We start from the raw sequence: 16,358 nt of genomic DNA on the forward strand, positions 1-16,358 counted from the left end.
TCAAGAGCACTTCAGCCATGGGTATTCAGGGTGGAAGAGAGCGCTGTTCATTAACTCCCTCCCACCTACAACTCCTGCCAGCACAGAGATTTAAACCAGCGACCTTCTGGTAACTAGTCCGGCTCTCTAACCATTAGGCCACAGCTGCCCTGTGATTATGATGGATCACTAATTAATATAACCTCATCCATATGATGTTCATATTTTCATGATCTAAATAAGAGTGTATATTATATGTTAATGCCTATGTGACAAATTCATTTTATAAGAATCTTAAAGATTCTTCTCTTGAACCCCCCAATCTAATTTCATATGCAAGACACCAGACTAGAGACAAAGAGTTGTAAAACTTCCCTCCAAAAGGTACCATTCCTCATTGGCTCATTCAGATCCTGAGGGTGAGACATCATCCCCCTATATAGATCATTGAACATCAGATCAGGGTGTTTTTTTTTTCTCGATTCGGGAATTCCAGGAGAAGATGCTGAGCCAAGGGCCTTAAAAAACATGCTAAGCTTGTGCCAGGCTTCAGCCTTGACTATTCATTCATCAAAATCCTCTGATTCGAACTGGTCTCAACAATTCACGTCAGCAGCGACCAACTGGAGCCACAAAGTGCATCAGGACTCTTTTTTAAAAATACAGGCGAGACTTGCAGGTATCAAACTTAGGCTTATTAATTGATACATTAAGTATCATATGCACCTTTTTCAAAGGTGTGTTAGAACTAAAAAACTGATGTTTCTTCAAGATGTAAATCTGCTGAAAATCTAATTGTACCATAGCTTCATGTCTTTATTTATTTATTTTTTTTACTGTTTAAGTTTTAACCCTTTTCCTATGCCAACTGTATCCGTGTGTGTGTGTGTGAATGTTAGACTAGTTTAAGTGTTTATGTAGTTAATAAAGTCTTATTTGTATCACATTTGAGGTTGTTCGTTGTTTGCTAATCATGTAGATTTTTGCTACATGCTCAGAGTAGTATTGTACAGTAATAAAGTTATTTCCTTAACCAGGAAATTAACGCTCTTAGAATTGACAGACAGTTGACACTGAGAGGTCAAGTAAAAACTTACAGTGGATCTAAATATGTATAATTTATCATAACTAGTTATGATTGATTATTCATATTTCCCCCTTTGAGCTGATTCCTAACATATCTCTGAATTGGTAAAAGGGTGGTTATTGGATAATCAAATATGCCCTCATAAATTGAAGAGGTGTTTTTTTTTTTTTTTTCGTATTCTGGTTTTTGTGATATGTTTGTTTCTGCTTTGTGTATTTGTGGATTATGGTTCTTACCATCCACCTGCAAGGGACTGCAGATAAAATTAGTCTGAATGACTAAATCTGGCACATTAACATAGACTTGTTTAATCATGTTAATTAATGTATTGTAACCACCTCCACTCTATACTCAGGTAAAGGGCTACACAGGAAAAAAAAGGGTTCTACCTATGGAAATTTCTGTTAAACTCACACCAGAATCTTCAGAATGAATGAACCATCTGACTTACTTTATAGGAGGGGTGAAATGCTCGTTTTCACTCAATATCCTGTTAATCTTGAGTACCTATAGAGTAGTACTGCATCCTTCATAACTCCAAAAAGTCTTTATTTTTATTATATTTATAAGAGAAAGATAGTCTGTACCGATTTTTCCCGGAAAAACACGAGCGTCTAGAGGCGTGGCGTGTGGGCGGAGCTAAAGAATCAGGGGCCCCAGTAGGCTTTTGCGTTGAGAGCATGTGGAAGCTGTGACACAGATCCAGAGGCTGAAATTTAACAAGAGCAGCATCAGCAACAGCGTCTCTATGTGGTATGTACTGAAACTGTATATATATTTGCTTAGCGGTTTTGGAAAATGACTAAGTTCCACTTTGTCATCTTTTTTTTTTTTTTTTTAAGCTGTACATGTGGAAAGTGCAGTTTGATGACAACATCGCATGTTGTTTACTTGATGTGCTTACGCGCTGATAGCTAAGTTAACAACACAGAGATATTTGAAGCAGTTTTACTCACCGCATGCGGTTCCAACACACGATCGTGACCCTTTTTCGTTGGGACTGCATTATCCTTAAGAAATAAATGATGTGCAATCCGAAATGCAGGGAACAAACAAAAACACTTGCACAACTCCGTTGATGCTCTGTAAAAATAAACTCCATCCACTGGTCCCTTAATGCTGTTTCTCTTTTGGTAATCTGTGCAGGGTTGTCTTGCCCTGGCAACCAAAAACACACTTCTTTTGTGACTTTTCGCGATGCTCTCGCTCTGATCAGGCTGTGCTCAGCCTCTCAGTGCTCTGCTATACGGGAGCGCGCGCTCTTCCGGCAGAAGTGCCTTAGGACCCATATAAGGAAATTCCACTCCATCTAACGTCACACAGAGCCATACTCGAAAAAAACTTTCCGAAACTTGTGACAAACCGGATGAGTTTTTTTGGAACAAAAATACTCCTTCAAACGTACAACTTAATTTTTTAAACTTTGTTCATGTTTAGCATGGGAATCCAACTCTTTAACAGTGTAAAAAACTCAGTATGCATGAAATAGCATTTCACCCCCCCCCCCCCCCCCCCCCCCCCCCCCTTATATATATAGGGCTTGGGCTTCATGATGTCATTACTTGGTGTGGCCGCCATGTTGATGGTCTCATTTAATGCTACTCGGACTACTGCGCAGTGTTTAGACGTACTCCCTCTCAGCCGTGTGTCTTAATTTGATTAATTCAAAATCTATTTCAACCATGGTAAACCATTGCTGCTGTATTGTTGGGTGTAATAGCACAACACATAATCACCATGGGGAAAAAATTTGAATGGATTAACTTTCCACTGATTTCCTGCTTGGAGGTACGACCACGGAGACCATTACATCTGAATATTTACTTTATATAGCTTAAGTCAACATTGAACATAAGGGAAATTTCCCAGGTTACTCATCCAAAATACGGAAAAATTTAAACATTCATCTTTCTGTTGCTATCCCTCTGCTGACATAAAAAAATTGTGTGAGATCGTGCTCTCACAACAACCACGCTATCTTAAAAAGCCCAATACCATGCTAAGGTTGCTTTCAAGTAAGCAAAACGATGCTTTGATAACATCTGTTTTGCTGGAAGGTCAAAGGGGTAGCAACAGGACAACAGTAACGTTAGAGAGACTGACAGGTCCGATGGAAGGGCTGATGAGATATTTTACAGGAAAACACTAAAACAGGAACACAGCAGGAAAAGAGCTCAAATACGCGAGAAACCCTGAAAAAATGGGAGGGTTGACAGCTACTAACACAAAAACACATAATTAAAAGTACATGTGTGAATGGTTGTTAGCACTAACAGTTACTTAACTAGCAGCAATGTGGAGTGCAGCTTACCGTTGTCCGGATTACTGTATACTATTTGTCTGCTTTATGATCTGCAGCTCCTAAACCCATCTGTTTGTGAACCACACATGAGACTCCAATGACTTGTAGCTTCGGAACAGCATTAACAGCAGTCTTTCATGTAAATTCAGATGAACTGCAATACTTTCATGCTCACAGTCTACTTGACACACCCTGCATGCACTTCATCAAGCCTAAATTATGTGTTTGTATAAGACTATTAGCTGTTGCTATTTGCTGTTGTTGACATTTTGTGTTATTGGTATTATAATATGTATAGGTTATTTTTAATGTACTGTGCATTATTTTTGTTGACTATTACATCGTTGGGTTTTGAAAGCTAACCACTGAACTACTGATGTATGCTATAACTCAGAACAGATTATGTGATAGCAAGTACAACAGTCCAATAAACAAGAAGTTAATATTGTGTTACATTTTGACTCAATATTGTATGTTTTCGCTATTTCTTCAACAAAAATGGTTTTAACCCCTTTACATGCAAACATCGCTGACGGCCCCAGTTTATTATTGTTTCACTTTCACAGCACATTAAACATCACTGTCTTACTTCATCTGGACAAACTGTGCATCAATGGAAGGTTTAAAGACTCAAGCTTCGATATTTGACCAATATTTTGATAAAACATTGTTGCAGTGACAGATATTTAGTGATTTATGTCAGGAGTGCAAAATAATAAATCCTTATTATGCCACATTTTGAATAGAAATTCACCACTCACTCATATTCAGTCACGTCAGCAGCGGTTTATTTGTGTTCACATAGACTCACTGAACAGCGTCAATAAGGAATTATAGACCAAAGATGCATATCTGCGGAGATATATGGATATATTTACTGATGTTTACTTCATATTTCTTCAGACAGAATCGTCATTTCTATTCATTTTCCACAGATTTACGCAATCAGATGATAAACAGCCTCTCCCAGCGATCTGTGTGTGCGTGCAGTAGTCACAGCTCGTGCTGTGTGTCACTCAGACTCTGATTGGGTCTTTCAAACGTCAATCTTAGAGTTTCATATCTGGACACCGCCCCATCGTGTCACATGCTTCCTGCACACTTCCTGGTAGTTATCTGGCCAAAACAACACTGAAACACATCTGTACACACAAAATATCCGAATAATAAACCCGCGATTACGATAGTAAAGCTTGGTATGAGATTTTCTTGAGATCTGGGGCGTTTTTATAAAAACAAATCGAAAATGTACATCGGAAATGCTAACTTGTGCAGCGATGAAAAAGGCTACAAATAACATATTTTTACAACAGTAAATGACCAAATTCCACCCCTGATCGCTAAAGGAAGTTATTATAAACACTCGATCGGGGTTTAAAGTGAGTTTTGAGTAAAAGTGTACTAATAATTTCATAAATTGTCAGATGTAGCTTGATGCTAACGTTAGCACCAATGCTACTAATAGCAGGTGCTTTTCTTCTTCATAATGCATTTTTGTCTCAATAATTCACGTAAGGTCGTAAGAAAATGTTTTGTTGTATTTTTATAGTAAGACTTTTGATAAATAAGGGCTAAATGCAAAGAGAGACTGAAGTGAGATCGCTGCTTTGTTGCTTTGTAAAGCCTGAAAAACCACAATCAAGGCTAATAAAGGTGGAATAAAAACAAAAGAATAATGATAAAAGAATAATGCGGATAATGTGTCATACTTGGCGGAGGTGTGAAAGAACCGTTTGGTGAGAACAATACAATCATGATTCGGGCAGTTTTCAACAGTGAAACATACACATGTTTACATGTGAGATCTTACAGAGATGACAAGGGCCATAAATCAATCTGATTAGCCTTCTCTAAAAACACACATGACATGGCCTTAGAAAATATTTCATAAAATTCACAGTTTTACAGATTCGATTATGAAATTTTTTATGAAGTCTTGGAAGACTTGTGGCCTTAGCTACACTGTGTTTTCAAACTCATTTCCTACATCAACATTTTTTAAAATACATTTAAAACATATGTTTTTAATATATTTTTTTTTTTTATGTTTGAGCTTATATATCTCTATTGTCATAACAGTCTGAGTGATTCTGATTCCTGAACAGTAAACTTTAAAGTGTCAGCTTTGTGAACGAAGGTTGATTATGTATCTAGTCAGAAAGAATCATGAGAAGAAACCTTTTTATTTTGGGTATGTAATTTTGGTCTCCATGCCAAAAAAGGGGGGTTACTAGTAAGGGGTTAAACAAACCGCAGCAGAACTGTTGTTCCTTTCCGAATAGCACACAACAACGTGTTTTGTGACTGAATGATTTGCAATGAATCAAGTAAGCCAGTGATTCTGTGATTAATTCAGCATGGTCAAAATAAATAAATAAATAAAGATAAAATGCTTAAATCTTTTGATGTTGACATACTCTAGTGATCTTTTTACATTCCTTGGAACATGCTAATTAAAATGATACCAAACATGCTTTGCTTCACTCTACAACCAGTCTGGCATTTTGATTTATTCAATTAAATTCAATTCAATACAAGTTTTGTATAGCGCTTTTTACAATATAAATCTTTACAAAGCAACTTTACAGAAAATTATGTTTCTAGAATATTTGGTAGTAGCTTATAAGATTGATCACTTTTTTTACATAAACTCTTTGCTTATAGGCCATTCACCAGATTAGAATAAAACCACTTGAACCAGTTTAGACAGCTTCTCATGTATGATACATAAAATGTCACAACTGTAGTGTTATGTGCCACAATCGCATAGTGTAATATAAGTTTCTATTAAAAAATGTATAAATCATCAAATTTGACAGTTATGTAGAGGCTCAATCTGAGTGCAAAAAGTAATAGGGCTAGTCATCTTACGGTAAAACATGAAATTAACTCTAAACATTAAATTGTTGATCCAACTGACTTCCAAAGCGGATGCAGGATCTCAAGAAAGCATCTTGCGAAACATGGACATTACCTTGCAATCAGATTTCAGCACTTATTAGACTAGAAGGCTAAAGGTCCCCAAAATGATATGAAACTATCCAGTGGTGCGGTATATATATATATATATATATATATATATATATATATATATATATATATATATATATATTATTTTTTTTTTTTTTTTTTTTTTACAGAGACTGTAAGTTATATACAGTTTATATATCTTATATACAGTTTATATACCTTATATCTCCTAAATGTGAATTTTGTCATTTTTTTGAACAGACCAGTTTATTCATAACCTCAAGGCTAACATATTTATACTAAAAGCTAAACATGATGGACTTAGTTGACTCTTGGCCCAAGAGGTTTGAAATCTAATCTAATCTAAAAATCTGCAATTAGAAAATAATAATAAAAAATAAAAAAATCTGATAATTGTTTAGTTATTAGTTCCCTTACTGGTACTGTGTACTCCCAGATCTGCATGTCTTCCTATTTTTGGAACAACTGATTCAGATCATTAACTCATTAGGAGAGAGCTCCTTGACCTGAACTGTGTGTGTTAGATAAGCAGTCCCTCCAGAAAAACGCGGATTATTTTTGTGATTGTTGCGGGCAAAAATCCTTGATTTTGCGGCAGGTTTTCTTAAAAATGCAAAGGAATATGCGGGATATTTTTGCGATGAAATTGCGGGAACTTGCAAAAACTGCGGTTTGATGAAAAAGAGAAAAAAAGGTGACCCCCCCCCCCCAACACCTTGTTCTCACTAGGCTACTACCATACTGTAATGAGTCATTTCTATGATAAGCAAGCATACTAAATCACATAATATTTAAGTTCTCATTCTGTTTTATTTCAGACCTTAATTAACACATGCCTCAAACTTACAAAACATTGAGTCAAACAAGTTCTCTAGCTTTACAAAAGGAATATTCAACAACTTCTGTAAAAATGAATACAAATAAAATATACACATACAAATGCTGTTTTACAGGAATTGCAAAGTGCAATATCTTACTGCAACATAAATTATTTTACATACTACTAATATACTTACAACTGTAAGGTTTTGTTACTATTCTGTAACAAAAAAGTACAATCTTACAACTGTAGAGGTGCATCAACTTCTGAATGAAACTACAACAGTCCAGTGTGGAAATGAAAACTAACTGCGTAGCCTCTAAGGGTGTACTCACACTAGGCACGGTTGCCATGAACCGGGCCCGAGTACGATTGTCCCCCCTCCCCACTCCCCCTCTGGCCTGCACTCACATATAGGGTTTCAGCATTCGTGCCGGAGCACGCTTACGTCATTATGGTGCGACGGTTTCGGGATAAACAGGAAGAGCGGCGCTCTCTGAATACTATGGAGTGCATTGCTCTCTTTTCTTTGTGGATAATTTTGTGTTGTTTGGTCCACAGCCTGTTGTTAAACAGATGTGTCGCCTTAGTGGCGCGAAAATTTTCACGTAATCGTGCTGCTCGTATGAGGATGTTTGCAAGGTACCAGCTGAAGTGCAGCAAGGACTTTGCAGTTTTTAGTTTTTATGCGTTTTGCACTTCTGCCGTAGACCAAAGCGACCCTTTCCCTGCCATGTTGGTTTTGGAGCGTCGCAAAACCGTGATGCAAAGCGTCCTTTTCCGTGCTCCAGCACGGTTAGCGCTCACACTGCATGCGAACCGCGCCCGAGTCCAACTGAACCGTGCCCTGGCCCACCTCTTCCAAGCGGGCCAGGGCCGGCTAATCGAGCCGCGCCCGGGCACGATTCGGAGCACTCACACTAGTCAAACGAACCGCGCTTTGGTGGTCAAACGCACTCGGGCACGGTTCAAACTGGCAGTGTGAGTACACCCTAACGCTGGCCTATCATTCGCCATCCTCATCCTCATCCCTCTCTCAAAATAATGGGCCCCCACTGTCATGTAACACACCGGGAAACTGCTTCGCGCTGTCTTTTGCACTTATTTTTGTAGGCAGATGAGAATGATTTGCGTCCTTCACCCTGGTTTCACCGCGGGCTTCACAGATGATGTTCACGTCGCGCAATTACGTCACTTCATAAGGTTCCCATTGGGAAATAATGGCGATTCACTTGTGTGAAGTAAACGCAACATTTTTCAACTTACTGCTAAGATATATGTGACTTTTTTGCAACGAAAATTATTATTATTATGAAATCATGCTACCTCCGCATATTTTTCTTCTGGAAATCCACAATTTATGCGGCGAAAGTGCGGCATATTTGAAAAATTGCGACCCCCGCATAAATATGCGGCCCTTGGCTGATTATGCATTAAATCAGGCGATTGCATAATCGCGTTTTTCTGGAGGGACTGGATAAGGGAGAAGTACAAAACATGCAGGGTGGGTGGTCCGTTGTCGCACTGCACCACAACAGCTTCAGGCTGTCTACACTTAAATGGTAAAGAGAAAATTGCAAATACATGTATGACACTGTGCACTTTACATGCATAGTGTGCCACAACAGCTTCAGGCTGTCTACACTGACATGATAAAGAGAAAATTGCAAATAAATACACAAATACATGTATGCACGTTACATTATTAAGATCACAAATACAGAACACCAACACCCGGACACTGTTATAATCATTTTCAAGGACTTTAATCCTCTGGAATTTTGAGATGTTTTGACGTGCCCGAACATTTGTGAGTTTTTTTTTTTTTTAGCAAAAAAAACTAGCTAAAATAATTTGTGAGCAAGTTTGATGTACATGTTTGCGATTTTTAGAAAGATAAAAAAAATGCATGGTTAGTAAGTAGCTGAAATAAGGCCATAAAAACTCATGATGAATAGTTCTGAATAAGACTTTTGAGCAATAAAAGATATATATATTTATGTAGGCTAGAATATTTGTCAAAATAATGTGAAAATCATCTTGCTTATTCATTCACAGAAAACGATATATTGTTTTAAATTTTGTAAGATGTCTTGTGATAGACAAGCTTTATGGGAGGGAGTGACAATTGCCATGAATATTTAGTGATCTATATAAGCTGCTAAAATAAACCATACAAAACATCAGCTAAAATGATCTATAGACTAAATAATTATAATCAGCATGTGCATGTTTTGAGTGATTTATTTATATTAAGTTATTACAGCCTTTAAAGAGCACAGACCTACGAAAAGGTATATTTGTGAAACGCCTTGTAAGAAATTACGGACTCAAATATAAAGTTGTAAATGTAAATCAAAAGAGGAGTTTAATTAACAAACAACATCAGACGTCGCGGACGAGGAACTCAAAAGAGAGACAGGGTTTTAAACACAAGGGAGGTAATCTGGGGAATGGAGAACAGGTGGGGATTAATTAACCAAACAAGAAACAGGACATGACCAAAATAGGGAAACAGAAAGTCCATGATCGAAACAGTTCTCCCCCTCCCAGAACGGTTCGTCCTCGCACCGAAAGAGAGATTCCAGTGGAGGGAGGGTGGGGGGTTCTGGAGGCGGGCGTGGGGCAGACAAGGGAGAGAGAGCATGGAGCATGGAACCAGGGTGGAGTAGACAGAGGGAGGAACCAGGGAGGAGCCCGGAGCAAGAGAAGCCAGATGGTTCTCCAGAGACCAGCCAAGATGACCCACAGTGGAGTTGACGGCGGGAGGAGCTATGGTGGTAGAGGAGCTGACAACACCAGGGGTTCCACTGACGGTGGATCAGGAGCCTTTATTAGGTACTTCTCGGGTTACTTGACTGTAACCCTGTTCCCTGAATAAGCGAGAATGGGATGCTGTGGTCAAAAGGGCTAATAAGAACATTCTTTGTTTGACCGGTTGCGAAGCACGTGTGTAAACATGCCAAGAATTGGCTTAAATAACCTTGGTGAGTACGTCATTGATTACATGCACCTTGGAACCATGGAACATTCTTGGCTGGGAACTGATTGATTGGTAAAATGTGAAAATTATATTCTAAATACGTAAAACAAAATACATGAAGACCAACAAAAACAACTGCCTATGTTTACAAGCCCAATTTGTGTTTTAATCAGATTGAATTCATTCTGATTGATTAATCTGATTGTAGAGTTTACATGAACAATAAATAAAGTGATCGGGTTGAAGTGCGCATTTTTATGTCACAATAATTTTTTTCCTTGTTACATATAAAGTTTGTCACTTTTTGCAAATAATAACCACCCTCCTACATGGTTTCTTTATTTGTTTTTAATAGCAGAATTAATATTTATCCATTTATGGACAAATATACATATAAACCGCTAAGCTGTGCTTCTCATTTTTATCATAAAAAAAGCCTATCCCCATGCCTGTGGATGAGTATCCAAAACAAGGTTGTCCTGCTCCACTTCACAGTTGCTGAGTGAAATGAGAGCTTTATAATGACAGAACAAGCCTTTATATGACACTTTATTCAAAAAGAAGAGCCGCTCGTTCCACATGGCATCCGTCATTATGCTATTTATGCATTACTGCACATGCACAATCCTTTCAGTTTCGGGATTCAGTCTGATCAAGTTTTTAGATGCACTCTCAATCGTATCAGAAGAGAAATAAACCACCCCCTTCAATCTGATCGAAATTTCATTACAGTCAAGTCTGAATGATTAAGGTGTTTACATCAAGGCTTTTCAGTCCAATTGAGCTGTCAATCCAATTACAAACAGATTATTTGTTTACAAGTAAATGTAGCTGGTAGGGGTGTCCCCGACTAAGGATTTTCATAGTCTAATCGGAATTTTCGGTTACAAGTCATCCAAAAATATTTTTACTGATATTCGGGTCGCGGTGGGACGGGTCGTTTGACATAAAGATGCCAATTAAACTTTTGTAATTTATATAGTACTAGACACAATTTTGAAATACATAGGCCTACACTTGATTGGCTGAACAACTGGCATGATTATAGAGTCACCACCTTTCGCGTTCTTCATGAAACAACATTTATTCTATGTTTCACTATGCATTTATTCATGCACTTTAAAATATTAATTTGAAGCTTCTTTCTTTTCAGATTCATATTCAAAGCTTTATCATAATAGGCTGCATATTAACTTATTGGGAGAAAAACGCAAGTTCTATGTGAAATCAGACATTTGAGCGCTCACATATAGTCAGAATGGCATAATCATGACAGCCTGTGAATATTTGAATGTTAGATTGGTAGTCGAATCAGGCTCCTCGTATCGAATCATCGACTATTTGGGGTCACCCCTAGTAGCCGGCATTGATAGTGCTAATTAGATTTTTTGTCAAACTATAATTTGCCTAAAAAGCAGTCATGGTTTAAGTACACACTTCTATATAATATAATGCTGATGATGATTTGTGACCCTTTTGTTCATGACTGTGATGCTGGTCTGCACCTTCAGGTCATGAACAACAGTGAGGAGAGTATTACATTTTCACCTTATTCACAGTTTAAATGCACTATTAATTTCAAAACAAATAGCTGTTGTTAATTTTGAATATCCAAAAACAAAAAGTACAAGAATGTGAAAGAAGTGCTAAACTGTAATTTTCATTCTTGTACAAATTGTTAAAGTAAATGTATACAATTTTTTTTTGCTCTGTGATTTGACCACTATTACCCAGCTTGTTTCTAGCCCTCATGTCTTGCTTGTTCTATCGCCTGTATCTGGATAGCACACTTTCAAGTATATTAACGCATTCTTATTTCTGATGCCACATATACTTAATGGAGTGAAATAGAGATCTCGCTCCCGTGCCATGGTCCGCTTCCACCTTGCCTTCTGCCATTTAATCATTTCGGATTAATGATGCTTGGTATTGGATGCAAACTTTGGGTAAAATCAAGGAAACTCTTTTACTGCTTTTGAAATTAGGATTCAAAATGCTCTGACAAATGTGACTTTAAGAAGTTCTCTGCTGCTTCTCACAGAGAGTTTTATAATCATAGACCAGAAGTCTCATAAAAGAGAATTAATTTGTCTGTTGGCACAGCCTGCCTACTAGTAGCTCAGAATAACATGCTGTAGGCTTGCACAGTGATAAATGACAGCGACATAGACTGTATTTAGGATTGTGGCAAAACTGATTCTTTCTCCACCTCTCTCTTGCTTCCTATAGCTCACATTCTCTCTGATTCCTTCCCCCTCCCTCTTTAATAATTTCTTATCCTAACAAATGAGGCTTCATGTTCAGTTTATCTTGTAGTAGTATTGTGAGGTCTGACCCAGATCAGTTCTCTGAGGTGTGGACTGATTACACAAACACTAGTATCTATCCATTGTTTGGCTCTTGTCTTTCAGCACTATGCCTATCTCTGTCAAATACCCATCAATAAAAAAAGAATGCTGTACAAGCAAATGTTTGAGATCCACAATGCTATTGAAAAGTTTTCCAGTCCACCTGAAACTATGTGTAGAGTTATTACACAGTCCCAAATCATTTCAGATAGAGCTGCCTACACAAAGAATGAATGCTGTTGCAACTCAACTATACCATATACAACTATACTCAACTATACCAGGGGGTAACAGACTCTGTCCTGGAGGGCCGGTGTCCTGCAGCATTTACCTCTAACTTGAATCTCACAGAATGCATTCTGTTCCAGCATGTTAAAGATTATAATTACCAGGTCCACTTATTGCTTTCACTGTTATGAGGAATTTGTAAGAATTTAATAAATCTGAATAGCTACTGAGACATTAACTGAACTGAAAAGCCTTCATGTAAACAGCTTAATCAATCCGACTGAGCTGGATCAGAATGAAGGGGATGGTTTATGCCTTTTCTAATATGATTGAGAGGGAATGTAAACACTCAATCTGATCGAACCCTGAAAGGACTGCACAAGTGCAATGATGCAGAAATAGCATATTGCCGTATGAAGAGCTGCTCTTCCTTTTTTAATAATTTGCACATTCCAATTTGAGCCTTGTGACATATAAACACACAACCCGATCACTTTATTTAGGGTTAATGTAAACACTACATTCAGCCTTATCAATCGAATGAATGAATGAATGAATGAATGAATGAATGAATAAATGAATGAATGAATGAATTCCGATTGAACTAAAAATTTAGCATGTAAACGTAGCCACTCAAACTGCTGCAACAAATTAAGCAAATTCTATGTTCCAGTTAAAATGGGAAGCTTGCATCTTGGACCAACAGTTCTGAGCCTTGCAGTTAAGCTGAAAGCTCTAGGCTGGAAGACATTAGGAAGAGGATCATCCATGAGCTATAGCAGCACAACAATAAACATCATATAATAGTGTTTAGTCTCTAAGTTTGAATTCCAATTGTTTGCGTATACAGTATTGTTCAAAATAATAGCAGTACAATGTGACTAACCAGAATAATCAAGGTTTTTCGTATATTTTTTATTGCTACGTGGCAAACAAGTTACCAGTAGGTTCAGTAGATTCTCAGAAAACAAATGAGACCCAGCATTCATGATATGCACGCTCTTAAGGCTGTGCAATTGGGCAATTAGTTGAATTAGTTGAAAGGGGTGTGTTCAAAAAAATAGCAGTGTGGCATTCAATCACTGAGGTCATCAATTTTGTGAAGAAACAGGTGTGAATCAGGTGGCCCCTATTTAAGGATGAAGCCAACACTTGTTGAACATGCATTTGAAAGCTGAGGAAAATGGGTCGTTCAAGACATTGTTCAGAAGAACAGCGTACTTTGATTAAAAAGTTGATTAGAGAGGGGAAAACCTATAAAGAGGTGCAAAAAATGATAGGCTGTTCAGCTAAAATGATCTCCAATGCCTTAAAATAGAGAGCAAAACCAGAGAGACGTGGAAGAAAACGGAAGACAACCATCAAAATGGATAGAAGAATAACCAGAATGGCAAAGGCTCAGCCAATGATCACCTCCAGGATGATCAAAGACAGTCTGGAGTTACCTGTAAGTACTGTGACAGTTAGAAGACGTCTGTGTGAAGCTAATCTATTTTCAAGAATCCCCCGCAAAGTCCCTCTGTTAAAAAAAAGGCATGTGCAGAAGAGGTTACAATTTGCCAAAGAACACATCAACTGGCCTAAAGAGAAATGGAGGAACATTTTGTGGACTGATGAGAGTAAAATTGTTCTTTTTGGGTCCAAGGGCCACAGGCAGTTTGTGAGACGACCCCGAAACTCTGAATTCAAGCCACAGTACACAGTGAAGACAGTGAAGCATGGAGGTGCAAGCATCATGATATGGGCATGTTTCTCCTACTATGGTGTTGGGCCTATTTATCGCATACCAGGGATCATGGATCAGTTTGCATATGTTAAAATACTTGAAGAGGTCATGTTGCCCTATGCTGAAGAGGACATGCCCTTGAAATGGTTGTTTTCAACAAGACAATGACCCAAAACACAATAGTAAACGGGCAAAGTCTTGGTTCCAAACCAACAAAATTAATGTTATGGAGTGGCCAGCCCAATCTCCAGACCTTAATCCAATTGAGAACTTGTGGGGTGATATCAAAAATGCTGTTTCTGAAGCAAAACCAAGAAATGTGAATGAATTGTGGAACGTTGTTAAAGTATCATGGAGTGGAATAACAGCTGAGAGGTGCCACAAGTTGGTTGACTCCATGCCACACAGATGTCAAGCAGTTTTAAAAAACTGTGGTCATACAACTAAATATTAGTTTAGTGATTCACAGGATTGCTAAATCCCAGAAAAAAAAAAAATGTTTGTACAAAATAGTTTTGAGTTTGTACAGTCAAAGGTAGACACTGCTATTTTTTTGAACACACCCCTTTCAACTAATTGCCCAATTGCACAGCCTTAAGAGCGTGCATATCATGAATGCTGGGTCTTGTTTGTTTTCTGACAATCTACTGAACCTACTGGTAACTTGTTTGCCACGTAGCAATAAAAAATATACTAAAAACCTTGATTATTCTGGTTAGTCACATTGTACTGCTATTATTTTGAACAATACTGTATATGAAAAATAAACCAAGTATGACAACAATTTTAGTTGTACTGACTATTTTGAATTCAAATATTGGAAAATTAATGCAGTTTATGCTAAATGGGTCTAGTCTTGACCATAGTATGGAATTTAAAGGGTATTACATGATGAATTGATAAAATGGTTAAATTATTCATATTTACATCTCAGTTGAATTTGCTGTCAGTGTGTGTGTGTGTGTGTGGTTCAGGTATTCCCTACTTTATTAGACGGGGTACACATTTGTGTTTCAGTCTGGTTCTCATGAGAGCACCTGGAGATTTGGTATGGTGCTCACCCTCCATGTAGTGTGTTTCATTAAACGTAACTACTACTACTACTACTACTAATAATAATAATAACAACATCATTACACTTAATTTATTTAGTTTTAAATAAAATAATACAAGTTTTTTTTTTTTTCATTATATTTCCTTTATATATATATAGGTGGACAAGGAGATGGCATAGGGATGGTGAGAGGCAAAAGTGTGGGGAAGATCTCACAAAGGGATGGTGATGAAAGGATAACAATGATGGCCTGGCAGCTCAGTTGCGTGTTTGGCTCATGACACACACCCAGAGCATCCCAGTGCTGACAACACACAGTGGAGTTGAGGTGAGGACCCAAGATGTAGATGGTGTGGCTTCCGACTGATGGAGACAGAGCTCATGGATCCGAAGGTGCAGATGGAGGGCCAGTGGAGCTAGACATCGTTGCAGGTTCCAGAGACCTGGACACAGCCTCAGCGACGAGCATCATTGGTGGAGCCAGAGTACCGACTGGGACGATGCCAATGTGAGCGAGGACTGTGGTGTACCGATGGGAAAAACACATTGCAGCTAAAGAGGTGGAGGTTTGGAGCGCAGCAGATGGTCTGCAAGTCTGTTAGTACGACTGGCACGGTCTGCAAATAAGGGCTTGCAATTCAGACACTGAAGTATATGAAGACTGCTTTATCACAGGATCTGTGAAAGGGAATAATGACTGATATAAATTAGCCAATAACAGTTTTGCTTCCATGAATGTATATATGCATTGTAATTTGCATTGATATTAGAATTTTGTTGACTTCTCGGTTTACCTTTTGACAATATCCTCATTAAGCTTGGCATATGAGTGTCCATTCT

Source organism: Carassius gibelio, chromosome A18 (genome assembly GCF_023724105.1).
Source record: "Carassius gibelio isolate Cgi1373 ecotype wild population from Czech Republic chromosome A18, carGib1.2-hapl.c, whole genome shotgun sequence".
Classification (NCBI taxonomy): Eukaryota; Metazoa; Chordata; class Actinopteri; order Cypriniformes; family Cyprinidae; genus Carassius; species Carassius gibelio.